Raw genomic sequence first — 14992 nt, forward strand, 5'->3', positions numbered from 1 at the left:
TGCCTAGGATCAGCAGTATGTCTTTAAAACTGACACTATCTTAATAATGAACACAGTTTGCTTAAAAAAAAAAAAAGTAAGTATTTTCTATATGTTGCAGCCAATAAGGTAGAACATTAACTTATCTGTTTAAACACTGTATCTTTTTTTGATCTTTAAAAAAAAGGTTGTGAAATAATTTATCTTCCTCCTACCTTCTTCCTTCCAAACTTTATATACTTCACAGAATCAAACTGTTTGCCTAATCTGAAACCTGAATCCTAATTAAACTTTGTTGGCACATTATACTTTAAAAGGATTTGTATTATTTTGTAATTTAATTTCTAAACATACCACATCAATTTATAATTTAAGGTCTTCATTGTAATGTTCTAATTTAAAACTAGCAAAATTAGTGTCAATTATAACATGAAGGGATTTTCCTCTTGTTCTTTTGCTGTTATGAAGGATGACTGCTATATCACATTTTAGGGGTAATAACAGCTTTTTTTGCACTATGTAAATACTAGTGGAGATTCTTCTGTTACTAATAAAATGATTATTAAAATGTAAAAAAAAATAATGAACAACAAAGTGAAGATTAGACTTAGATTTTAAGTAAATACATTCATGCAACTTAGCTTAGCTTTTTTTGTTTTCTTTTTAAAGAAAGTAACTCCAGAAGAAGTATTAAAAATACTTCAGGTATTTTTGGAGCAAATCAGATGACAGATCACCAGATTAGCCGGAATAGCTGCACTACGAGGTAATAACAGAAAACGGATATAAAGAGTCAAGAGATTTCAGTTCAAGGCAAAACGGAGATGCCTCTATTTGCTATTAAAGCATGTCCTGCTCATCTTGGTACCAAAATGTTAAGACCAGAGCCTCCAGGCTGGTGAATACACATTAAGACGCTTTTAGAGGGAATTTCCCCAGGGGTCCAGTGGTTAAGAGTCCATCTTACAATGCAGGGGACGCGGGTTCAATTCCTGGTTGGGGAACTAAGATCCCACAAGCCACAGAGCAACTAAGCCCGCAAGCCACAGCTAGAGAGTCCATGTGCCACAACAAAGATCCCATGTGTGGCAACTAAGATCCCACGTGTGGCAACTAAGATCTGATGCTGCCAAATAAATAAGCAAGCCTTGGTAAAAAAAAAAAAAAAAAAGATGCTATGAGACTGGGGTGCCTGCAGAGGGCATGGAGCACTGTTTCTGGTACTGTCCTGTGCATCTCTTCCATCTGGCTGTTCCTGACTTACATACCCTTTTACGATAAACCGATAACAGCGATTCAAAAAGAAAAGAAAAACCACAAACAGAAGTACAACAACAGAGAATACTTCATCAACCTCAATGTCATTTTATAACTAATGGCAAATTTCTCTACATTTTTATATTTAAATATCCCTTTTCTCCTTAGACCTTCCAATTCTCTCCCTAGTACCCCCCAGTTCCTTCCCTAAATACCTCAATCTTGAGCTTTTGGTGGGAAATGTGATTTTTTTTTTTTTTTTTTTTTTGAGAGCTGAAAGAGATTCATATAGCAGAATTGCCTGATTTCATTTGAGCTTTGTATCTTGGATCTCCCATTTTCTAGAAAGGTTTCATTGATTAAATGAGGCATTTTCTTTTCCTTCTCTCAAAAAAAAATTAATTTTAATGTGTAAAAAAGTCTCTGTGAGGCTATCAGACTTTATCCCTTATCATCTCAATGTGGGGCACACAAAGTCAGTATCGTGCCAAATAATGCTTCTTCCCTCCCCTCCCCAATTAACGCTGTATATAATCAGACCAAAAGCCCCAGGAGCACTGTGAAAGTGTTAGCTGGTCAGCTGTGTCCAACCCTTTGCGGCCCTGTGGACTGTAGCCCACCAGGTTCCCCTGTCTATGGGATCCTCCAGGCAAGAATACTGGAATGGGTTGCCATTCCCTTCTCCAGGGGATCTTCCCAACCCAGGAATAAAGCGTCTCCTGCACTGCAGGCGGATTCTTTACCATCTTAGCCACCAGGGAAGCCCAGGAACACTGCAGGCATGGTGGATAAAAAACAAACACCTGGGAACTTGACAGTGAGAGTGATCCAAGCATGGGCTTCCCTCCTCCAATCACTGGCTGGTGACTTCAGGCAAGTCCGCCGTCCCTCCCTGACGCCCAATCGCTCAACTCAACTCGATAGGGACCAACTGGAGCAGAAAGTCATCCGAGCAGTTTTTAACACTCAGTATCTCTACTCTTTGTAAAGGAAATTACAAATCCTGTGTTTATGAGCACACTTGGCAAGGCAGGCCCATGGATGTCCTTCACCTGAAATATCACGCAATTGGGGTAGTTTTGTGTACACACAAGCTTACCAGAGCAAATAAGCATGTTTGGATTAGAGGATGCAAGTAAGACAGAGGATCCAGGGTTTCATCAGATTTCTTAAACAGCCCTGATGGCCCTGCCCCCCACCCAAATTTAACAATGGCTGAACTACAAGACTACACTAAAGTAGACATTAAATGTAAAGAAAAAAGTTTTCCAAAGAATTTGCAGTGAACGATTTGCATCTCAAGATGCAGTGTTTACCAACTGAAGGGAGATTAATTTTAATGAGATAAACAGAACTACTGGAACATTTTTTTAGCACCATCAGTTTGTGATTTTATATAAGAAAAAAGCAAGGGAAAAGAAAGTGACCGGTTTCCAGAAAAGCAGAGATAAAACTACTTTGGCTTTGAAATGCATTACTTTTATGCCAGAATTATTCCTCCAATTATGTTCTGCTTAGATACGTAGGATCATTATCTTTCCTTTCTTAAGCACTTAAAAGACAACAGAAGATGACCCAGTAGAGCACAATAAGAGAAGGCAAATTTGCCTAAAAGCGTAAAAATAACAGTAAAGCTATGTCTATACCAGAATAATAAAGCCCAGCAGAACAATGCTGCGTTAGGTACTCTAGATATATTAATATATTTAAAAGCGAGGCTCTATGGGTGGGTGGGGGGAGACTCAAGACAGAAGCATATATTATGGTGGTGGTTTAGGTGCTAAGTCGTGTCTGATTCTTGCAACCCCATGGACTGTAGCCTGCCAGAATCCTCTGTCCATGGGATTCTCCAGGAAGGAATACTGGACTGCCATTTCCTTCTCCAAAGGATCTTCCCGACTCAGGAATCAAACCCCGGCCTCCTGCCTTTCAGGCAGATTCTTTACCCACTGAGCTATGAGAAAAGATTCCATATATACTTAAAGCTGATTCACATTGTTGTACAGCAAACTAACACAACACTGTAAAGCAATTACCCTCCCATTTAAAAAAGTAAGTAAAAAGGGGGAGAACAGTTAAAAAAAGATAGACTCTAGAGTGAGGCTGCCTTGTTCATATCACTGCGAAGAATATAACCACTAGGTACGTAGCCTGAGGCAAGACAATGAATTGCTCTGAACTCAGTTTCCTTACCTGTAAAATGTGACAACAGTATTTAGGCAAGGTTTGAGGCTTAAATGAGATATGAGCGTTAAAGACAAGGATATGGTAAAAACCCGGGGGGTGGGGGGCGGAAATCAGCTACTATTATTTCTCCTACCCAAAGCTCCAAATCAGAGTCCATGACACCAATGATAAATAGGATCCACAGAAAAGTCAACCTCATTTTATGCAGCAGCTTCGATGGTTACTTCCAAGCTTTTTTTAACAAAAGCAACTAGTAAACAGCAAAATTAAGTGATGTAGCTCTTTGTCTCTGACCCCACAAACTCATCCATAGACGTAACAGGCAGAGTAGCAGCTGAAAGATGAGTAGAAAGCAAGGATGAGGAGAGGCGAAGGTTCTAGAGGAGCAGTGCCCAACACTGTCCATCTGTGACGATTCGAACATTCTGTGCATACCTTGTGCAATGTGGTAGCCACAAGCCACATTAGCTGAGCATTTGAAATGTGGCTAGTGCTGCTGGGAAGATGAATTTTTATTTCATTTTAATTAATTTCAATTTAAATACCCACATGTGGTTATGGCTACCAGATTGGACAGCACAATATGGCTACCAGATTGTCATCCCCAGATGACAGATACACTGAATAAGGAGTGCCAGAAATTTAAGCAAAAAATAAGGATCTTTTTTTCCTGAACTGTTCATATGTTCAATTCAAATATTAGTGTCTGTTTTCAATAGAGAGCTGGTAACTGATTAGTTCAAGAAATAACGTATCAGCAGATACATCAGTATAGTGCAACTCCATGTTAAGGATCAGAGATGCGAAGTATGTGGTCCTCTGATATTTTAGAAGGTCCCTAAGGCCAAGTTAAATTCAAGCTCACATGAAGCATGATTCAGTGCAGGGATCAAAGCTGCAAAGGTCCTTATCAGCATCCCCAAAGCATCTGCTTGTCCACTACCAAATGGAAAGCTACTTAACGCAGACTTAACATCCCTTAATTTATCTTCAATTCTTTTCAGAAACTCAGAGTTCTGGAAGCCTTTCTTCTCTTCCAGAAATATGAGCGTTCCTCACCAGTTCCGCATTTCCGCTATAAACAGAATCCATGTACCACCCATATCTGAAGGATAACGCCAGACTCCTGCTCAGCTGCCCCTGTAATATGGTTTAATTATGATGACTGAACTAATAGGCTGACATCATAGACTTTTACAGGCTGACCCCATGTCATCCTGATGTATCATTTTGCACCAGTTCAGTGCTGTAAATCAATTTAAGATCTCAAGCAGGTTGAAAAGGCTGGTAATGATGCTTTCTGTGCCGTCTCTGGAGACTCTACATTATACACAACTTACATTATTTATAAAGCCTCAATGATGCCTCCATTAGCCTTGTAAGACTACACAAATGAGATCTTTTATACACACACAACTTGGCCTTGATTATGGCGGCGACTGCAGCTTAAATATACTCATCTAATTACACTCAAGTTTATTCTTTTTCCAATCTAACCAAGTTATTAAACCCAGAATTACTAGAAATCAAAATTACAAACTGCAATTTAGTTTTCAACTAATAAATGTATTTGGAAAAATGAGACACTTCCTTTTAATGCTTCATTGAGCTCAGTAGAAAACTGAATTCCAAGAGGTATAAGTTAACATTTTAAATGGCCTAAAAATTGTCACTTCTCTAAAATGCAAAGGTCATCAGCTCTTCAGGGGTATAACACCAAAGGACACTGAAAAAAGGAAAATTGTATTTCGTTACATACCTATGGCTGGAGCGGTCAAAACTAAATCAAGGACAAATCCCTACCCTCAGAAGAAACCCGATCCTGCCCGGATCCTCCAGAGGCTTTGGCATCACCCACCTCTAGAAAACCATCTCCCAAACCCTGGTTACAGTTTCCTAAAGAATTGCAATAGTGCACAAATGTACACCACCTGCACAGAAATATCAAATAACTGCAAATGGGAAGGACAGAGGGAGAGGAGAGCACAAACACTTAAATCAGTTATAGCATATTCAGGCCTGGCCCCTCCAACAGAATAACACTGATGCAAAATATTTATAACCACTGAAAAATCGCGGGGCCGTGAACATTGATTCGGGCCTGATTCTTTTTCAATTGTGGCTCCAGTACAGCTCTCCTACCTCCAATAAAGCATCAGGCGGTCATCAGAAACAAGAAAAATCAACACAGCGCAGAGAACAGTTTTCTCATTGTGTTCCTGAATGTAAGCACGCTCTCCACGGCAGGCCACGAGAGCGAGAAATGTTCTGAAATCAAGGCATTCTGCGATTGAGCGGCGTGCTCAAAGTTTCAGCAGCAGAACAGCACACCGAGAAATCAGGCAACTTCTGTGTCATTCCACCTACTCAAGAAACTTCAGCTACGACGGCAAGAGACCCTCAGGGGAAACAAACAAGCGGCCGGTTGTCACAGCCCTTACGACAACGATGCTTTCTCGGGAGATGGTTGGGAGACGCGCCCGGATTTTCAGAAAGGGAAGTGCCTTACCGGCGATCTTGCAAGTGCATGGAAACAACGTCCGCGCCGCAAAATAAACAAAAGCCGCAGCTACTGTAGTTGTAAGATCCTGCAGGCATCGGTTCCCCCGCCCTTCCCAAAGTACATCAAGAAAACGCTCTCCCTGGAAGCCTTCATATATAAATATATATATATATTAATCAACTAGAAAAACAAGCCCACATCTCTTTCACACCCACCACCCCCACCTTCCCGCAGCAACAACCCCGAGAAACACTTAACAAAGACCGAGCGCAGAGTAAATGAACAGTTGTTGCACCGCGAACTCACAAACACACATGCAGTGAGGCAATCGAATCCGGGAAAGGGAAAGGAATGAGACGACACTGCGACTCGGCGGCGGGGGCGGGGTGGGGGGGGGGTAGGCGGAAGAGAAAAAAAAAAATTTACACGCCGCCGCCGCCAGACCTTTGAATAAATTAGAGGGAATTTCGGTGCGAACTTTCCTTGACCTCGACCCCCAAGAGGCTGGTGGGGGCAGAGGAGGGAACCCGCCCCGCACGCGGAGGGACCCAGGGCACCGGGTGTCCCCCTGGCGCGAGCCCGGCTCCGCGGAAAGGGCAGCACCGGCGGCCGCCCTCCGACTCCCGCAGGGGTCGCCCGGGCCGGCGCGGGACACAATGGGCCCGCGGGCCGCGCCGACCGCCCAGGCCCGGCTGCAGGAAGGGAAAGGGAAACGGGCGGAGGGGGAGGGTGGCAGCGGAGGGCCGGGCGCAGCCAGGGCCGGGAGCCCGGGAGCCCGGGAGCCCGGTTCCCCACCGCAGACCCAACAAAGACGCGAGGGGCACCGCGGCCCGAGCCCTGCCCGGCTGGTCCGGCGCCGAGGGCAAAAGGTGGCAGGTTTGCTCCTTTAGAGCGGCCGGGAGGCGCCATCATGGGCGGGGGTGGGGGTCCCCCGATCCGCCCCACGCGGGGAAGAGACCCCCTCCCCGCCGCAGCCCGCGCCACCGGCCCCGCGCTCCGTCGCGGCCACCCGGCCCGCCCCAGCCCGAGGCGGCGGCGGCGGCGCTGGAAAACCGGGGCGCCGAGGGGAGGGCGGGGACGCGACGGAGAGGAAAGTTGGGTTCGGGTCTGTTTCGTTTTACCGAGTTGGCTGCGCGCCCATCCGCGCGGGCGCACGAGTTGGCCGGGCGAGCCGGGTCCCCCGCGGCCCCGGTCCGGGCGGCCGGGCGCTGCGCCGCGCTGCGCTCGCAGGGTCCCTCCCCGAGCCTCGGCCCGGGCTCAGCGGCTCGGCCTCTCCTTCCTCCTCCCGCCCGCCCGCCCGCCCGCTCGCTCGCCCGCTCGCTCGCTCCCGGAGCCTGGATTGATCTGGTCGCGCTGGCGTCAGGGAGTCGGAGCCGCCCAGCCTCCACTCCTCGGCTGCCAATACTCGGCGCACTCGCCCGCCCGCCTGCTCGCTCGCTCACACGCGCACCCGCGCGCCGCCGCCGCCCGACCAGGGATCCTCTCCAAATTCCCGGCCCTGCCGGCGCGAGCGTTGGGCCCGCGCCGCCTCCCCCGCCTCCAGCCCCACGCCCCGCTTGTTCCAAGGAGAAAACACTACTGCCCCTGCCTCCTTGAGTCCAGGGGGAGCGGACTTGCGCCTTACCTGCCGGTGAAGTTTCGCTTTCAGTGTTTATTTCCAAAATGTTCATCCACACTCCCACCGTGCCCACCGAACCGCAACGGAAACGCGGAGTGCATTTTGACAATTACCTTTCGAGCTTCGCCTTTTTACTGTCTAATTTTCCTTGCCCCTCACTTACTCAGTGATTTGCAAGCCCCAGAAGTTGCTCGTACCCAGAACTGGATAACCTAATGACTATTGCCTGTGTTTATACCAAACCTTGAATCAATCAATACGTGTGTTTTATGCCAGTTCGGGATCTAATGATGCCAGTTGGTTACCTCGTTGCTCCAGATGACAAATGCCACAATAGAACTTTACAATTTTTCCATCCAGTTTCTAAGTCTTTCAAATGACATGAACTTCCCCAAATAAAACGAACTCCCAGCAACCTGATCTGCATAGACATTGACAGTGTCTTTTTGTAAGATTTAATTTTTCTCTTGGCCAGCTCTCTGTAAGCTGGCACGAAATCTTGGATAATTACCATAATGCTGAGTTATGTTTAGAGGCGAATAATTATTCTGAGGAATAAACTTCACGTGTACCAAAAGAACCATTACCACCAGTATTTTTAGAAAATTAATGGTACTCTCCAATTGTTCATGTACTTTTACATGTGCACATTCATTTAAAATTCTTATTAGCTATTTTATTATTTCTGCATTCCATGTTTAATTATTCAAAGGAAATGCAACAAGTCCCTCAAAATATGTAAACCCTATTTATACACAGTCACACTATTTATGCTAATTTGTTCATTAAATGATTTGAGCAGTTATAGATCAATTCTTGGGGCTTGTCTTAGTTTCCCTAAAATCAACATTTGACACAATTCTTCATTGTCTACTCCGTGAAACAATAGGTGGAGTGAGCCGTGTTAAATGCCACTCTGATCAGGTCATTCCTCTGCTCAAACCCTCCTTTGATAAAGAGAGTATGCTATATCCATATAATGGAACATTCAGTTCAGTTCAATCGCTCAGTCGTGTCCGACTCTGGCAACCCCATGAATTGCAGCATGCCTGGTCTCCCTGTCCATCACCAACTCCCAGAGTTCACCCAAACTCATGTCCTTCACGTTGGTGATGCCATCCAGCTATCTCATCCTCTGTCGTCCCCTTCTCCTCCTGCCCCCAATCCCTCCCAGCATCAGAGTCTTTTCCAATGAGTCAGCTCTTCACATGAGGTGGCCAAAGTACTGGAGTTTCAGCTTCAGCATCAGTCCTTCCAAAGAACACCCAGGACTGATCTCCTTTAGAATGGACTGGTTGGATCTCCTTGCAGTCCAAGGGACTCTCAAGAGTCTTCTCCAACACCACAGTTCAAAAGGATCAATTCTTTGGCGCTCAGCTTTCTTCACAGTCCAACTTTCGCATCCATACATGACTGCTGGAAAAACCATAGCCTTGACTAGACGGACCTTTGTTGGCAAAATAATGTCTCTGCTTTTGAATATGCTATCTAGGTTGGTCATAACTTTCCTTCCAAGAAGTAAGCATCTTTTAATTTCATGGCTGCAATTACCATCTGCAGTGATTTTAAAGCCCCCCAAAATAAAGTCTGACACTGTTTCCACTGTTTCCCCATCAGTCATAAAAAGGAAGGAAGCACTGACACAAGCTACATGGATGAAACTTGAAAAGACTATGCTAAGTGAAAGAAGCCAGACACAAAAGACCACAGATTGTAACCTTCCATTTATACAAAATATCCAGGACAGGCACACCTGTTGGAAGGTAGAATGATAGTTGCCTATGTTTGGGGGGAATGGAAGGGCTGAGGGTAGGGTGTGATAACCAAAGGTTATGGAGTTTCTTTAGGGGGTGACAAAAATGTTCTAAAATTAGTCTGGGTCTTCCCTGGTGGTCCAATGGCTGCTATTCCATGCTTGCAAAGCAGGGGACCAGGGTTCAAGCCCTGGTCAGGGAACTAGATCCGACATGCCTCAAATGAAGATCCTGCGTACTGCAACTGCTTCCCAGGTGGCGCTAGAGGTAAAGAATCCACCTGTCAATGCAGGAGACATGGGTTCCATCCCTGGGTTGGGAAGATCCCCTGGAAGAAGGGATGACACCCCACTCCAGTATTCTTGCCTGGAGAATCCCATGGACACAGGAGCCTGGCGGGCTACAGTCCATAGGGTCACAGAGTCAGACACAACTGAATCGACTTAGCACACATATTGCAACTAAGACCCAGTGCAGCCAAAATAAATGAATAAATAAAATGAAATTAGACTGTGATCATCATTGCTCAACTCTATACAAATATACTAAAGCTCGTTGAACAGTACACTTTAAGTGGACAACTTATATGACATGTCCATTTTATTTCAATAAAGCTGTTTTTTAAAAAGACCTGATGATTAACCCATGTTTGGATCCTGGATTCTGGGGGAAAGCTTTAAAAAGACATAGAGCTGTTAATTTTTTTAACCTATAGATGACCTTTCCCAGCACAGCCTGCTGCTGCTGCTAAGTCGCTTCAGTCATGTCCGACTCTGTGCAACCCCATAGACGGCAGCCCACCAGGCTCCCCCGTCCCTGGGATTCTCCAGGCAAGAACACTGGAGTGGGTTGCCATTTCCTTCTCCAATGCATGAAAGTGAAAAGTGAAAGTGAAGTCGCTCAGTCGTGTCCGACCCTAAGTGACCTCATGGACCGCAGCCCTCCAGGCAAGAGTACTGGAGTGGGGTGCCATCGCCCTCTCCAGCCTAGTAGCCCCAAATGATAATTACTAATAGCACGGTTCAGTTCAGTTCAGTTCAGTCGCTCAGTCGTGTCCGACTCTTTGTGACCCCATGGACTGCAGCCCTCCAGGCAAGAGTACTGGAGTGGGGTGCCATCGCCCTCTCCAGCCTAGTAGCCCCAAATGATAATTACTAATAGCACAGTTCAGTTCAGTTCAGTTCAGTCGCTCAGTCGTGTCCGACTCTTTGCGACCCCATGGACCGCAGCCCTCCAGACCTCCCTGTCCATCACCAGCTCCCGGAGTTTACCCAAACTCATGTCCACACATGCTATGAAATTTGATTTTGCCCCAGGTTGCCAGGTATTTCTTTCAATGGAAATAGAAAATTGAACTGTTTTTAAAAGGACCTTATTCAGACAGTTGTGAAAACTTGAATGTGGGTTGCCTTGATATCATTGTATGCTCCCAAATGTTCCCTTGACTCCTGATTTCACTCAAAAGTTCTCACAAGGTGGAGAAGCCCCTACATGAACTTTCCTTCCTGCCTCCCTTTACTCTCCTTACCTGTGCTCCTGCTCTATCTCTTGCTCCTTCCTTGAGTCACCGTGATCTTCTCACAAGTCTTGGAATCAACCGGGCTACACTCACACCTCAGGACCTTTGCACCAGCTGCTTTCTCCCCGGAAAGCCCTTCCCTCAGATGCGCACACGAGACTCTCCCTCACCTCTCTCCCATCTTCACTTAAACATTCCTCTTTCAATGGGGCCTACCCTGGTCAACTTTAAAATCTCACCCCACCCCTACCACGTCTCCACCAAATACATACACTTTGTATCCTCGTTCCCTGCTTGGTGAGGACACTTCACTTATCACTACCTAAGTACTTCCCTCACCAAAACTGCAGGATTTTGTGTCTATTCATCGCTGTACCCGCTGTGCCTAGAGCAGAGCCTGACACTGTTGGAGAAAGGAATGAGTGAATAAATCAATCTGCAAGAATGCTTACCAGTCTTCTCTGTCCATGGGATGTTTCTAGCAAGAATACTGGAGTGGGTTGCCATGGCCTCCTCCAGCAAATCTTCCCTACTCAGTGATCGAACCTGTGTTGTCTCCTAGCTTGGCAGGCGGATTCTTTAACATTAGCGCCACCTGCGAAGCCCAGCTATGTCCATGGAGGGGGAAAAACCTTCCTGTCAAGAAGTCCTAAAGGAAGAGGGAGCCTACCACGGGATTTGCAGCAAGAGTTTCTAAGTGCAAAGGACCCTGATGCTGAGTCTTCTTTCCCCTTTCACGGAAGAGCCAGGAGCCTCCGTGCTGAAGCGGGGAGAAGCTAGCAGGGGAAGGCAGGCAGTGTGTGAAGCCAGCTACACACGGGCTGGTGACTGCAGAGCTGGAAACACAGAGACGTTCTCTTGTCTCTGCTTCTCTTATCTTGGTGAAATAGCCACAGACCCTACTTCCTGAGAATTGGTGAGGACGGATGAGATGCTGGAGGTTGGGAGAGAGAGGAGCAGACATGAGATGATGGTTCTCTTCTGGGGAAGAGTTTGAGAGCAAATTTGCCAGGCAGCGCTATTAAGTGCCTGTTTGAGGTTAGTGGTCATGAATTTAAAGCAAGGCCAGTCAGCATGGCTGTGGCTTTCCCTCTAGCCTCGGTCGGCCTAAGGGGGCAGAGCTGGGGTTTTGCAGGTGGATGTGATGGAGGGAACCAGGGTCAGAAAGCGGAGGGTGTAGGCAAGGGAGAGACTCTGAAAAGCCATGATAAGGAGGGAGGAGAGGACACAGGAGAGTGTGATGATGATGGAAAGGTGAGAAGATCAAAGGAATGATGGTCTGGGGTTGGGGAGAGTGCTAACCATTGCTGGAGCTGGGAACCACTCCCAAAGCTGAGGAACAGTCTGAGAATGGGATGCTGGAGATTAAAATCATGGAGCTGGGACAGTCTGGGATAATGGCAAGATTCAGCAGTATGATCAGAGAAAGTGGATGGGCTGAGCTAGGGAGGTGGACCACATCCTCACAGAAAAGCAGGTATCATGGGACAGAAGACAAATTAATTTTGCTATGTAAGGAGTTTGTCCATCAATCATTAATCACTTACCAAAAGGTGGGCCCTTAAAATTGGCTGCAAATTTTATATATGCAAACTATGAACCCAAAAGCTTATGTTAGGAGATGGTTCTACAGAAAAAAATAAATGCAATGTAGAGTTTGTGCTTTTTAAGTGAATTGAAGTGAATGTTTCCCAGGAAGGAGCCTGCCAAGAATCACTGGTGTGGTGTTCTTCACATTAATAAAAGGAAGTTCCCTTCATTTTATATCTAGGAGAGATGATGGATGTTCACTAAACTTATTTCGGTCATCATTTCACGATGTATGTCATTCAAGTCATTATGCTATACACTTGAAGCTTATACAGTGCTGGTATCAATCACATCTCAATAAAACTAGAAGGAAAAAAGCAGGAGGCAAAAGTAAAGGGGGGCGGGTTCCAGTGAGAATGGGGTGGCAAGATTCATACATTTTGGATGTTGATGTCCCTTTCTTCTCGCATCATACCCTTCCCTCCAGAGAACTTTGAACTGCTTGTAGTTTCAGACGTATTTAGGCGTGTTGTTGAATATTCATGGGAAGACTACAGCCTTCTAAGTAATACGAAGGTGGGAGCTCTATTTAGTTTGTTTTCCGTTACATCCCCGAAGTTTGCACAGACCTACCACAGTAGACACTCAAATATTTGCTGAAGAAATAAGTCTGTAATAGAATGGCCGTGAAAATTCCAATGGGCATCTTTCTTAAAGTAGAGCATGTGTGTGCGTGCATGCATGCTAAGTTGCTTCAGTCGTGTGACCTTATGGACTGCAGCCTCCAGGCTCCTCTGTCCATGGGATTCTCCAGAGAAGAATACTAGAGTGGGTTGCCATGCCCTCCTCCGAGGGATCTTCCTAACCCAGGGATCGAACGAGTGTCTTACGTCTATCTGTGTTGGCTGTCAGTTTCTTTACTACTAGCATCACCTGGGAAGCCCAGAGGACAGCATACTTCACAGTAATGCTTTTTTTCTCATGATGGTCCTCACTCTCAGCTCTAAATTTCAGATCTAATGATACTTCTAAGAATTTCCCAAAAGCTGTTGGCTGTAAGAGTTTCAAAACAGTCTGTACACTCTGTAAAAGTTCTATGTGGACATTTGATGATAAATATCCTGGGGACAGTAGAATTTTGGAAGAATTTCAATAGTTTCTGAAGTGTGTGGGGCCTTCTGGAATCCTTGCTTAGGATTATTCTCTGAGACCACATTTCCATTTGGGTCTGGTGACAGGCCTTTGAAGACCTTCCTCCCTTTTTCTACCACAAGGAATTTCAATATTGCTATCCCCCCAAACTCACAGTGAATATTAAAACTACCAAATTCCTAAACTAAAATAAATCGATAGGGTTCTCTTTGCTTATCTGACCTGTTAATTCAACCATTATTAACAAAGGCTGATCCCCTGAGTTTATGAGTTTACCACCTACCGTTCAAACTGTTGTTTCCAAATTCACCTAACAAATGTTCTGATCCCTGCGTCGTGCCAAGAATGAATGGCTCTGCACTAAACTGCTGAACTGTCACATCAATGCCTTGCCAATTAAATCATATGGGAGAATTTCCATGGGTTCATCCCTTCCATGTGATACTCCCATCCTTCTTGACACTGTCTCATATCCTTCCTTTCCCATGCCCCCAGTTGCTTTGATCTCATGCCTAAACCTCTAGAGTGGTGCCCCAACCCTCCTCCATACCTCAGGTGATCCTTAAAGAATTCTCCTTGCTGAAATAATCTCCCAAGGGGAGTGATCTGGGCATGTCATTCTCCTGCTCAGAAAAGTTCAATGAGGACTTCCCTGATGATCCATTGGCTAAAACTCCACACTCTCAATGCAGGGGGCTCAGGTCCAATCCCTGGTCTGGAAACTAAATCCTACATGCTGCAACTAGAGTTCTAATGCCATATTGAGAAAAAAAAATATCCCAAATGCTGCAACAAAGATCAAAGATTCCCCATGGAGCAACTAAGACCTGGTATAACCAAATAAATAAATATTAAAAAAAGGTTTAGTTTAGCAGTGCTTCCAATACACTTCTAACTTCAAGGCCTGGTACCCAAGGTTCTCAAAGCATGACCCCGACTCACATTTCCTTCCCGGTCTCACTCATACTCTCAAGCAACATGCTGGCACATTTGCAACAGTATTACACCAACGCATCTAAATATTATGTCCTGCATTCATACTTGGTGTATGAACCAGCAGCTCCGGTTTCCAAAATTTGGCCTACTCTTTATGGTCCAACATCACCTCCTAGATACTAAACAAACAAAATTCCTACTTATAGTTGAAATGGGACTTCCCTGGTAGTCCAGCGGCTGAAACTCTGTGCTCCCAATGCAAGGGGTCTGGTTTCAGTCCCTGGTCAGGGAACTAGATCCCACATGACACAACTGAGAGTTCAAATGCCACAACTGAGACCTGGTGCAGCCAAATACATAAATGAGTTAATTAACAGGCAACAAAAAGTTGGGATGGATGAGTGCATTGAGTTCAGAGTTCTCACTTTAACAAATGAGGGAAGTGAAAAGTTAAATAATTTGCCCAAAGTCAAAAACCAGTAAGTGGCAGAATCAGGGCCAACTCCAGGTTCCCTGAGCCTGAGTTCTGTCTTCACTATGCCAAAGCCCGCAACCTG

At 45.6% G+C, this 14992-nt stretch overlaps 1 protein-coding gene across 4 annotated transcripts in view; it reads right to left on the reverse strand.

Annotated features, from left to right (window-relative positions):
* The window catches only part of SMAD1 (SMAD family member 1), an 82339-nt gene extending 75067 nt beyond the window's left edge, over positions 1-7272 (reverse strand). For 2 of the 4 annotated variants that reach the window (XM_005217509.4, XM_024977406.2), the window contains exon 1: positions 7048-7272. The gene's annotated coding sequence lies outside the window, so the exon portion shown is untranslated. Of the gene's footprint in view, positions 1-5932; positions 6291-7047 lie in introns of those variants that run through there. The other 2 variants (XM_059876133.1, XM_010813716.4) reach the window with 2 other exon arrangements.
* Positions 7273-14992: the final 7720 nt, after the last annotated feature.

This window comes from Bos taurus, chromosome 17 (assembly GCF_002263795.3).
Source record: "Bos taurus isolate L1 Dominette 01449 registration number 42190680 breed Hereford chromosome 17, ARS-UCD2.0, whole genome shotgun sequence".
NCBI classification, from domain to species: Eukaryota; Metazoa; Chordata; class Mammalia; order Artiodactyla; family Bovidae; genus Bos; species Bos taurus.